The following is an 11,228-nucleotide window of genomic DNA, read 5'->3' on the forward strand; positions in this document are numbered from 1 at the left end:
TACCAATAAATATCTTGTATGGTGAAACATTCTTTACTTTCTGAATGACCCTCGTATTCATACCTAATCAGTTGAAATTGCTAAAAATAACTACATAGAGCGATGATGGATGATTTTTGCAAGGTGTCCAGGAGGATGAGGGAAGCATTTGGAAGTAGAAAGTGAATATGGTAGTTTTCAAGTTACATAAAGCAAAATCTACAAAGAAATTTAATACTGAAACATAAACTGTGGAAGCTAGTTTAAAATTTCAACTGCCAGAATTGTGTTTTCATCTCTGTATTCAAGCAACTATTAACAAATTACTGTTTGATGTGAAACATGCTCATGGGAACATATAGTGCAGAAAAAACTCATTCTGTGAGGTGCAGTAAAATGTGCAATGAGATTGAGGAAAATTTTGCATGGTTTATGAACGCTATGTTTTATGCAAACATTTTCTGGTTCTTTTAGATCATGGAGATGCAATAACAAGGTAACGAGTCCTTTTATATGCTACTACTTATCAAGTCATGACATTATTGCCAACTTCATGCACAAGTTGTATGTGGAAGATTATGTAGTATCATTATGGACTTTTTGAATGCTTTTGCTTTCATAGGACATGATTTATGGAAGAATATGAAATTTATTGGAATGCAACTTTTATGTACGACGAGGTATCAAAAGGTTTGCCTGTTGAGGTATAACTTGTTTAATAATGGAAAGATTGAAACAAGCCCCTAAAACCATTTCCGTAAGGTTAGGTTAGGTTAGGTTAAGTTAGGTTAGGGAAGCATAGTTAAAAAGAAAAAACTCGACACGTCATGTTTCTAGTGAAAACACGGCGAGGCTGAAACACTGGCTACGGGTTTGCATCATCTTAACACACGGAACATTGCACTCTCCTTCAGAAAGCAAATGGCGGGATCAGAAACAGCGTGTCGGACAGAGATTTTCGCAGAAAACAACACGCACTCACATTAAAATTGATCAAATCTACTTTCAGGAACTTCCACAACGCTAAAGAAATGATGGTAAATATGCGATATCGCCCGGATGGATTTCTTCAAATTTACAGGAGAAAGTACTTACTGAAATGAGTTTCTTTAGCATTCTGGACGTTCTTGGAGGTATTTTCTTTCACGGAAAGTAAAAACTTCGTAGTTTAATGCTGCCGAACAAGAATTAATCACTTTTTACGTAAGAAATTGGCATTGCCTGCCACATTACGCCGTTCTTTCCATGGTGTGCATGCAGATGGCGAGAGCGTTGAAAGTCACGCGATCTCTGCAATGTTTCCAAACGTGCCTTCTTTTTACAAAAATTTCTATTTTTAACTATGTTCGCCGCGCTTTCTTTTTTCGATGAATTTAGGGGTCAAATGAGTGCTAATGGAACCTAACCTAACCTAACAGGCCTAACCTTACCTTGTGTGAATGGTTTGTGGGGCTATCCGTGGATGGTTTTTGGGGCTAACGTCAATGGTTTGTGAGGCTACCCATGGATGGATTTTGGGGCTACCCATGGATGGATTGTGGGGCTACCCGTGGATGGTTGTTGGGGCTAACGTGCATGGTTTCTGGAGGTAAACATGAAAAAAAAATCGAAATGGTATGTAATTTTCAGTCATGAAGGTTTGAAACACTGCTTGCGCACTGAAAATCAACAAAACACAAGCTGGCGCGTCATGACGCGTGATGATCCATTACGATTGCACGCCATATTGTCTATTACAGAAGCGGAACAAGTAAGACAAATAATCAATCGTAATATGAAAAGTTGACAGTATTTTATGGGAAAAGGCATAACTTCACCTTAAAGAATGTTCCGCAAGGCAAAATAGGTAAGTACCAGTGGTAAAATTAAGGAAATAAATGAGTGAAAGGTGTCCGGGCGTTATTGCATATTTACCGAAATGATTTCCGTAAGTACTTTCTCCTGTAAATTTGAAGGAAATTTGAATTAATCGGTTTCCCTCATACGATAATGTTACCCAATGTTCCATGTGTTTGATGACGTAAACGCCATAGTCAGTGTTTCAACCCACACCGTCTTTTTGCTATTAGATGACATGTCGTTGTCCGTATATGCTAATTTGAACGAAAGGAGTGCTAATGGAACCTGACCTAACAGGCCTAACCTAACCTAGTAGGCATACCTCGTCCCTGTGATGGTTCGTGGGGCTATCGTGAATTCTTGGGCTAACGTCAATGGTTTTTGGTGCTACCCGTGGATGGTTTTTGGGGCTAACGTCAAATAATTACTCTTTATGTCAAAAATTGAACTTTTTTTCGTGAAAAAATTTCGTGGTGTTTTTAATTTTTTTTTTAAATTTAGGTATTTTTCGGTGAACGAGGTTGCAACATTGCATGCACACTCCAAATCGACAAAACACTGGCACAACGCGCGATGAACGGGTAAGCTATCGCCATATTGTGTGGAAATAAGGAAGAAAAGTAAGTACTTGTTAATGTAAGAAATATACATTATTTTCGTTAGAAATTCATTATTTCACCTAAATAAATGTTCCGCAATGCAGAATAGTACGTTAGCAATGTAAAAAAGTGCGAAATAAATCATTGACAGGTGTCTCTGGTATAGTAAAGTAGTACCTAATGTACAATTTTACAATTTCCACCGTTGACGAACACGATAGTAGGTATTTTTCTGTCAAGAGGGTTGGAAACACTGCATAACCACAACCTGAGTCAAGATGTGGCCGCGATATTGTGTGTTAAGGAAGCGAAGGAATAAAAAAAATCGCTCTGTATGTGAGAAATTGTGTTTGTTTTCGTGTAAAAAGTATAATGGCACCTTGAACTATGTTCCGCAATACACAATTGGTAAATACAAAACATGCGAAACACAAAATATCCGATTTTAACGTGTTTCCGATATACCGAACTGTTACCACAGATAAGTAAGTACGAATGTCAAAAATTGAGGAATCGAAGAAATTTTAGGTGTTTGAACTATAGTAAATTTTTACCCAACCTTATTCTCCGTATTCATGAAATAATATATAATCACTTACTTATTTCTTTCAGCAGAAACTACACTTCATGGAAATGATTGTGTTTCCGCGCTAAGCAATCCGAAATTCATTCATTTTTCTTCTATTGAATGGTTGGTTGTTGGTTGTAACAGTTCAAAAAGTAATCTTCAAGGAATATAGAAGTAAAGTCCGCGCGTTCATTATATCCCCAGCGGTTAACAAAGGGAGCGGTACTCTTTGTTAAAAGAAACACCCAAGCTGGCGGTTTTCTTTTGAAGTAGAAGCAACAAACTGGAGTAGGAAAGCAATGTTGCCAAATTGAATAGATAAAGAGGAAAAGTAGAAGGAAATTGTAAGGAAAAAAGAAAAAGAAAGAGAAACAAAATTAAAGAATATGGAAAGAGAAAATAAATACAGATAAAGATTAAAAAGGAAGTGTTTAAGGGTATTATCGAAGGGGGGGGTATCCAACTCTTACATATTAGGCCTTAATTGACACGGGGGTTCTGGGGGAAGGGATTCTGAAGGGGGGGCAGTATCCAACTCTAGGTCTTACATTATGGCTGGTATTTTAGTTAGAGGGGGATTGAGCATTAAATTGAAGGGGGTATCCAATTCTTGTGTATTACTATTGTCTTAGACTGTTGCGGAAATTCTGGTGTGGAGACTGAGAATTAATTTTTTTTGGAGGAGGTAATATCTACTCTTCAATATTAACAATAAGTCTAAAATTGGCATGGAAATTTTGGTGGTAGGATAGAGTATTAAATTTAAAGGAGGAAATAGGAAGCTCTTGATAATGTGTTAAACCTTGGATTGTCGAGAGATTTCTGTAGTGGAGAGAGAGTTCGAACATTAAATTTTGGAGACTGTATTTAGCGATATGGTATCTACACGTTTTCGACCCCAAACGTGCCAAAAGAGAAGCTGGAAAAGACAAAATATCTCGGGATCTTAAGGAAGTATTGACACCCCATTAAATTAATATTCTTGAAAGCCTGCAAAGAAATGGATGTAAACATTTTCTTGCTCACTTCACCCGCAATCATGTGTTGCGAGAATGCGTGTTTGGCGCTTTACTGAGGTGAATGTGAAGTTGTATACTATAGCTGCATTACAAGACATAAGCGATATTCTCGATATTCATTAATAACATCACTTCTTAAAATATAATGCTTAATTTAAAGCAGGTGCATCATTTGGGACAAAAATATATCGAATCCGCATTTGTAACTTGTCACAGGAAAAATTTAAATTTGCACTGAAGATAAAATCCAAGTAATTATTGTTATGGATTATGGTTTGTTACTAAAATAATTATATTTACCCGAGGAAAACTGGGGGTGAGGGCAGTGGCGTGCCCAGGATTGCCAAAAGGGAGGGGATACGTATACTTTTTCTTGGTAGTCAACCCTCATTTTGTCATATTTTCCTACCTTTGACATTCTTTTTCTTAGGAATACTGGGCCACAGGGGGGGGGGTTATAACCCCCACCAACCCCCCCCCCTTGGACACGCCACTGGGCGAGGGTGAGTTCTTTGAAAGAGGAACCCTGTTATATTATCGCCCTGAGGTTAAGAATTTCTAGCTAGGGTTCTGTAATGTCTCGTGAAACAATTTGAATCTGCCATACGACTGGAGCATATTATTTGGTTTGCCAAGGTTGAATTATTCTATCTTTATCTTAAGTTGTGCAACAATTTGGGTGAAATACTCAAATTGAGTTTTATAAACCCACTCAAAAATACTATTTATATGCATATTTACATATTTTAATTTACTACATTTAACCAATCAATGTGCTAGCTTTAAGTTTTTTCGAAAATCGAACAATCAAAAAATATGGACAATGTAACATGGTATTTCATTCAAACTATTTTCGGGGGTTTATGAACGATTTTAGGGGTGGTCATGAGTAATGGGCACCCCTGTTTAGGGAATAAGGGCAGATCAAGTATAGTGTTCTGTAAAGGTAAGAAAAAAATTACTTTCGGTAGACACGCTGTCGTAATTAAATACTTTGTGGGGATTAGGATATGGTTTGAGGGTGCGAATGATGTTTTTTGGGGGGGCACATGATATAATCTGGGTGGGCGCATGACATGATTTTTGGGGGGAATACGCCATTGGCTTTGAGGGGGGGGCACCTCTGCTCTCCATGAAGGAAATAATATCCTGCAATTTTGTCTTCATACTTGGGATTTTCACTAGCAGCCGTGAGTGATAACTTGCATTATGCAAAGTCTAAGGAAAAAACTATAAGCACAACACTATAACAAAGCAACAAAACAGCACCATAACACAACACAACTAGTTTAAAAGAATCAACCCCATACGTGGTTATGGAGCAAAAATAACGAGAGGCGCCTTGCAACTACAAGAAATGTAAAGAAAATGTGGCAACAACGTCTCAGTGCACGCGCTTATCGGGAGCGGCTTGGCTATTGTTTGCTATTGTTGTCAGTGTTAAGTTTTATAAAAGGGTTGCCGATGGGGACATAATAAACGCGCGGACTTTAGTAATCTTATTCTCTTTGGTAACAGTTGCTTGCAATGTCAAGTCACCTTATTAACACCAAGTTTGAACACTAGCCACGCCCATCGAGGTATCACCTGACCAAAAACTATAGGCCATAGATTGCAATAACTTAATGCAATCAAACCTGTCTAGAAAAAATCACTACATAATAGAATAATAATCATAATAGAATACGACAAGAAGTAATTTTCGCAGGAAAGTAAAACAGGCGGAACATTCGGTGAAATGTAGAATGTACTCTTCTTGACGAAGTTCGACGTGAAGCGGAGACCTTGTGCTTCAAGTTAGTGTCAGCAAATATGTGCTCGGTTGGTACAATGTGGCCAACCATTTTTATAAAATTTTACCAGTAGTGCTATTTATTTTATGGCAGTGTCTGCTGCCACGTTCTTTTTCTGCTGGAACCTCAAGAAAGATGCGCGTGGCAGTAGACTCGGTCTTTGTTTTATCGTGATTTCATCATGCTATGTATGCAATTACGTCTGTAACACATACTGTAAAGTTGTAGCGATTACTTTCACAAAAGATTAGGTCCCTCAGCATTCTTCTAATAATAAACCTAAATGCTCTCGTAGTTAGGTTAAGTTCTATTAGCATTAAAATAATATCGCTAAATGCTTTCTAAAGAAAAAGGTTCTAAACTACCTGTACATTCATTCCCACTAATCATAAACTTGCATTTCTCACGTCTTTATCTGTTCTTAAGATTTGTAACATCCTCTTAGCAGACGAATTACGTGGCAGCAGCAAATTTGATGCTTATTCTTACTGCTGACACGTGCGTGGCAGCAGACTCGGCCTTATTTTATTTCCTGTAGGCCCGGTTGCACCATCTCCGCTTAACGTCTTATGCCCCACTTAACACCATTTTGCGGTTGTTCAATGTCCTCCTAAAGTTACCTAGCACTTAAAGTCCCGTGTAACGTAAGTGGCGGTCGGGGCTCCGCCTAACGCGTTAAGTGCCGGGTAAACATGGAAAAGCAGTACACTGTGCAGCAAACAGATACGTGCAGCACCTAGTATAATCTGTGTTTACACTTTTATAGTTTTAAAATGGCGAAGTCTCGATCAGCTGTTGTAAATTGCGAAAGTTTGCTGCATGTTTTGCATTACCAAATAACAGCAAAATAAGGCGGATTTGTTAATTATCCCAGGAACGCCAATAAATAAAGCAACGTTTATAAATATATGTGTAGAAATGAATATATTTTTTTTGTAGGTGGTCATTTTCGTGTGTGTTCCGAAAATGTTGTATATTGATATTAGCATTAGCAGTTTCACTGTAATTTCGTATGTAGGATTTGAGTGCATGTGCGTACAGAAAATAAAACCAGGTTAAAGTAATGCGTTTGATGCTTGCAAAATTGTATTAAAATGCCGTTCCAAATAAATGAACGTGTGTTTGCTGTAACATTTTTTTCAACCAAACACAATACACGAAATGTACACCATGCATCAGTTGCTTTTTCGCAATCCTAGTAATTTGTAAACTTCAAGATTAAAACACGTGTACTATTATTCGAGTCACTTCCGTCGCCATTGGTGTGAATGTAACATTGCAAATAAACAAGTAATGTGTTGTTTCCGAATAACAACTGGCAAAGAGCGCACGTATAATATTTAGCAGTAGCTACTCTTACCGTCCAGTTCATACATAGGTACGTACAAGGAACAATTTCCGAATGGTGGTGTGTTTTTTACAAACACACACATTTACAATAATAACCTTGCAAGAAACTACATACCTAGTAGTACATAAGACGTAATACCAATCGTTTAAGAAACGTATACATTGTATATGTGTGATTTTGTTAACTTCCAAAACTGGCAAGAAAAAAAGTTTACTGTTAGAGTCCAGCGCAGATATTTCTGCCGTGCGATGCGCGAAACAACTAAAGAAGCAGTGTTGCTAATGGAGCAGATAGAAAAATCGCTGCAGTGCGCCGATGCACAGCTGTTACGTACAACAATAAAATTAGAGAATTCAGGTCTATCTAACGTTGAGTTTTAAACGTCATGCATTATACCAGGACTAGGATTAATATGTACTAACAAGTGGCTTTGTATGTAGCTACATACATATGGACTAAAAATTCGCAAAATATGAACTAACACATAAGTAAAATTACCAAAAATGCTGCAAAGAAGACTTCTTCATACGATTCCTTATTTGAGTGATTTCAAACAAAATAAGAAAAATATATATATTATTTTTCATTGCATTAATGCACTGGTGGCGTTCTAACTTTTCACTCCCAAAACCCGTATACACTGGTATGGAACTGCAACGGCAGATAATAACATGCCAACGTGTTAAACCGCTACAATTGCACCATAACACTCCTCCTCAAGCAGTATTATTATTTCCTCTCTGAGATCGGCGACAGTCGGTTGCCTTTGTTGTACATTTACAAAGGATGCCGGCTTCCACAACAATAACAAGTACATATACTGCCACTAGACGATAAGCTGCGCGGCTTTTTCTTTTGTTATGAACCATGGCCGGCGCTAGTCATTTTGCCTCCCTGGGTGGTGGCGGCAGATGCCGCTCTATTTCGGATCCCCCCCCCCCGGTCATTACGCAGCAACGGAAAATTGAAAATCAATATATTCCTAACTAAAATATCAAATAAATAATGAGACTTCTTATGCTATTTCAATACTATTCAGCGCAAAAGAATATCTCGCTCGATCACAGTTTTCAATAGGCTTATTTTTTTTCTTCTCTTCAAATTTTGCCGCTCTGGGCGATGGCACGGTTCGCCCTCCCCTTTCGCCGGCCCTGCTATGAACTTGGTCACCCATCAAAGCATGGCAATTTTAACACAGAAAACAATATGTATCGATTTAAGCAGCAAAAATGACAGCCTCCTCTATGCAATTTCTACAAGAACACGTGCCGGAGCCAGAGTTGAAATGATGTTGGAGCCACATAATTTATTTATTTTGAATAATTCCAAAATTATGAAATATGAACAATTTGTGAATTAAACCTGTTGAAATATGTAAAATTAAGTATATTTTCCTTAAATATGTAAAAGTAAGTATTTATTAAAGTTATTGGGATGCTAACACCATGACTGGCTTCCTCCTTCATGAACTCGTGCACGTTGCTTAGAATTTCCCGAGCTTGGCTATGCAAGGTTTTTGATTTCAACTTCGACAGAACTGGAGGCATTATGGAATTTAACGTTCATTAGCAAACACACACTTTTACATACACACACGCAATACACGCACACAACGTCAAACCGGTCAAATACTTAGTATAAAATAAAAATATGGTGCTTCCAATCCAACAAAACTCACCGCCACTTTACCTGCCTTTCCCCTTCCGTGACAGAAATAGTGCTTCATTATTACAGTTGGCAACACTAGTTACTAGCTAGCCAATGAACATGCACTGCATAAAAGAAGCAACCACTACGCCGTGCTATATTGCCACATTACCGTCCCTGCCGAACGGTGGGAACCGCGAGCTGGAGCGCTATTCAATGATGTTTGCGCGAGTGTGTCCAGGAATGGAATGACAATATGGCAACAATAGCGAAGGTTTTCGAGCAGGGTAGAACACGTGATGCTAAGAGAGAGGGAGACGAAACGAAAATTCGTTTCTACGCAACGGCAAATTTATGTGTGATGCACTCTAACAAGCGTCCTTATGATGTTGACATGCATGTACAAGGAACAATTTCCTACTGGTTTTGTACCTAACCTAACCAACCCTACCCTAATATTCATGGGAGAGCATAAGACGTAAATGCCAAAGTTTTTTTTTTCGGTATTTACTACTTAGAGGAAACATTTTATGCGAAGTAAAGTGACCGTATGTCTTACTGAAAGATAAGACGAGGAATATTTTTTTTGCTTTATGTTAATTGGAGTACGTGTAAAATAAATTGAAAATTTTGTAAGCTTCCCACTACTTCGAAAGATTACGGGTTACATTGTAATTTATCATATAACATACATTTGATATTATATGAGAGTACGACAAATGCGTACCTAATTCTATCAGCTGTTTCATTTTATTGCAATAAATATTTAGCTTTTTTTAAACACATTTCAGTTGAAAAAGCATGCATTTGGAATTGACAAGCAGACATTAGCACGTAATAAACAAACAAAACACAATCGAAAACACAACTTTCTCCAGTTTCTGTTGCCAGGTCGTACGGCAAGCAGGAGAAAGTTTCACCTTACAAGGCGGAGGATAAAAATGGTTGGTGCAACCCACCGCCGCCTAAATCTCCCGCCTGTCGTTATCCAGCACTTTGTAAAGTGGCAGATTGAGTGGCGATGGTGCAACCGAGTGTAATCCATGAGAATCACCGTGTAAATTGTCCATCACTATGTTTGTGCACTTTATTTGACCCAATAAGAGCTTCGGGAATTAAAAGAAAACTCAAAACAAGCTGTTGACAACTTCTGCACCAGCATACATAAAATACATCGCTTAAAAACACACAAGGATGTGAGAGAAAAATTATTAAAAAAAAGTCATGGACAATTTGCACGGTAATTCTCGTGGATCCCACTGTACAGTTAAGCTTCATGTTAGCACGTAACTGGAAGTTTGTGAAAATTTCTGTTTTTCAATGTACAGTTAGCTCGTAACTGGAACTCTGGTGGCGATTATCGGCATAAAGTCCCTATCACACGAAACTGGATTTCTAGTAGGAACGCTCTAGTTGACGCTGGACTGGCTACCCATTTGCTAGTTTTCGCCTCACACGGTACTTGTTATACCGTACTTGTCGATAGTCTTTCGTTCCCATAATGGCGGCCGCGCGAGATGTAAACAACGTATCACTTCACATTTTTAAAATACGATAACTATTCAACCGAGAGGAATATCGCTTCGTATTAATTGGTTTTAGGTAAAGAAGAACGGCACTAATAACATTCATACTTTACAACGTTTACTATATACGTATGGAAGAATATTTTAGCTTTTTCAATTGTAAACATGCCTTTCGTGCTGTATGCACTCGGAAACCACAGACAAAAAAGGCTACTTTGCAAACTCACAGATTATCTTCACATGGCCAAACTTTGCTCTGATTGGCTGTTCCACAGAATCTAGTCGAAAAAGTTAGTAGCAATTAGAACATGTCCTATTCCTCAAAACCAGTCAAGCAGTCAGCCAGGCGGCCATAATTTCTACCTAGAAAGTCAGTTCATCGTCAACTAGGGCATTCCAACTAGAAATCCAGTTCCGTGTGATAGGGGCTTAAGTTTACAATACCAGACCACTCTCCAATTTCGATAAAATTTCGCCTTAAGTTTACAATACCAGACCACTCTCCAATTTCGATAAAATTTCGCCTACTTACTAATTTCGGTGTCCTGATATTTGGCGGTCACTTGTTAAAATTGTACATTTACGCAGTGGCGGCCGGCGGCAATTATAGTGGGTAGTGCCAACGTGATCAGGAAAACGAAAAAAAAAAAAAACTAAGCAATGTCCACCATCCCGCCCCTCCTTGAGGTTGCGCTAGTGGCCAAGATGTTTATCCTCGTTTGGTAACGTGGAATCAGGGTTGGCATGTTTAAAACAAAAGTGTTTAATTTTAGGCTAAATGCCTACATTGTTAGGTTAGGTAGCCTAGCTGTATGCACAAGGTAGCAAAACTGTTGTGCGACAAGAAAGACGCGTGCTTTACTGTAGAAATCGAAACTTCTCAGTTCTTTGTTTCTTACCTTCCTGT

At 38.3% G+C, this 11,228-nt stretch overlaps 1 protein-coding gene across 3 annotated transcripts in view; it reads right to left on the reverse strand.

Annotated features, from left to right (window-relative positions):
* The window catches only part of Grip75 (gamma-tubulin complex component 4), a 66,826-nt gene that overhangs the window by 51,128 nt on the left and 4,470 nt on the right, over window positions 1-11,228 (reverse strand). Inside the window, exon 1 of one of the 3 annotated variants that reach the window (XM_083130688.1) lies at window positions 3,017-3,138. The exons of 1 other annotated variant lie outside the window; for it this stretch is intronic. The gene's annotated coding sequence lies outside the window, so the exon portion shown is untranslated. Of the gene's footprint in view, window positions 1-3,016; window positions 3,139-11,228 lie in introns of those variants that run through there. One more of the 3 variants, XM_083130685.1, reaches the window with a different exon arrangement.

The sequence above is a fragment of the Lepisma saccharinum genome, chromosome 11, assembly GCF_977018435.1.
Source record: "Lepisma saccharinum chromosome 11, izLepSacc3.1, whole genome shotgun sequence".
Classification (NCBI taxonomy): domain Eukaryota; kingdom Metazoa; phylum Arthropoda; class Insecta; order Zygentoma; family Lepismatidae; genus Lepisma; species Lepisma saccharinum.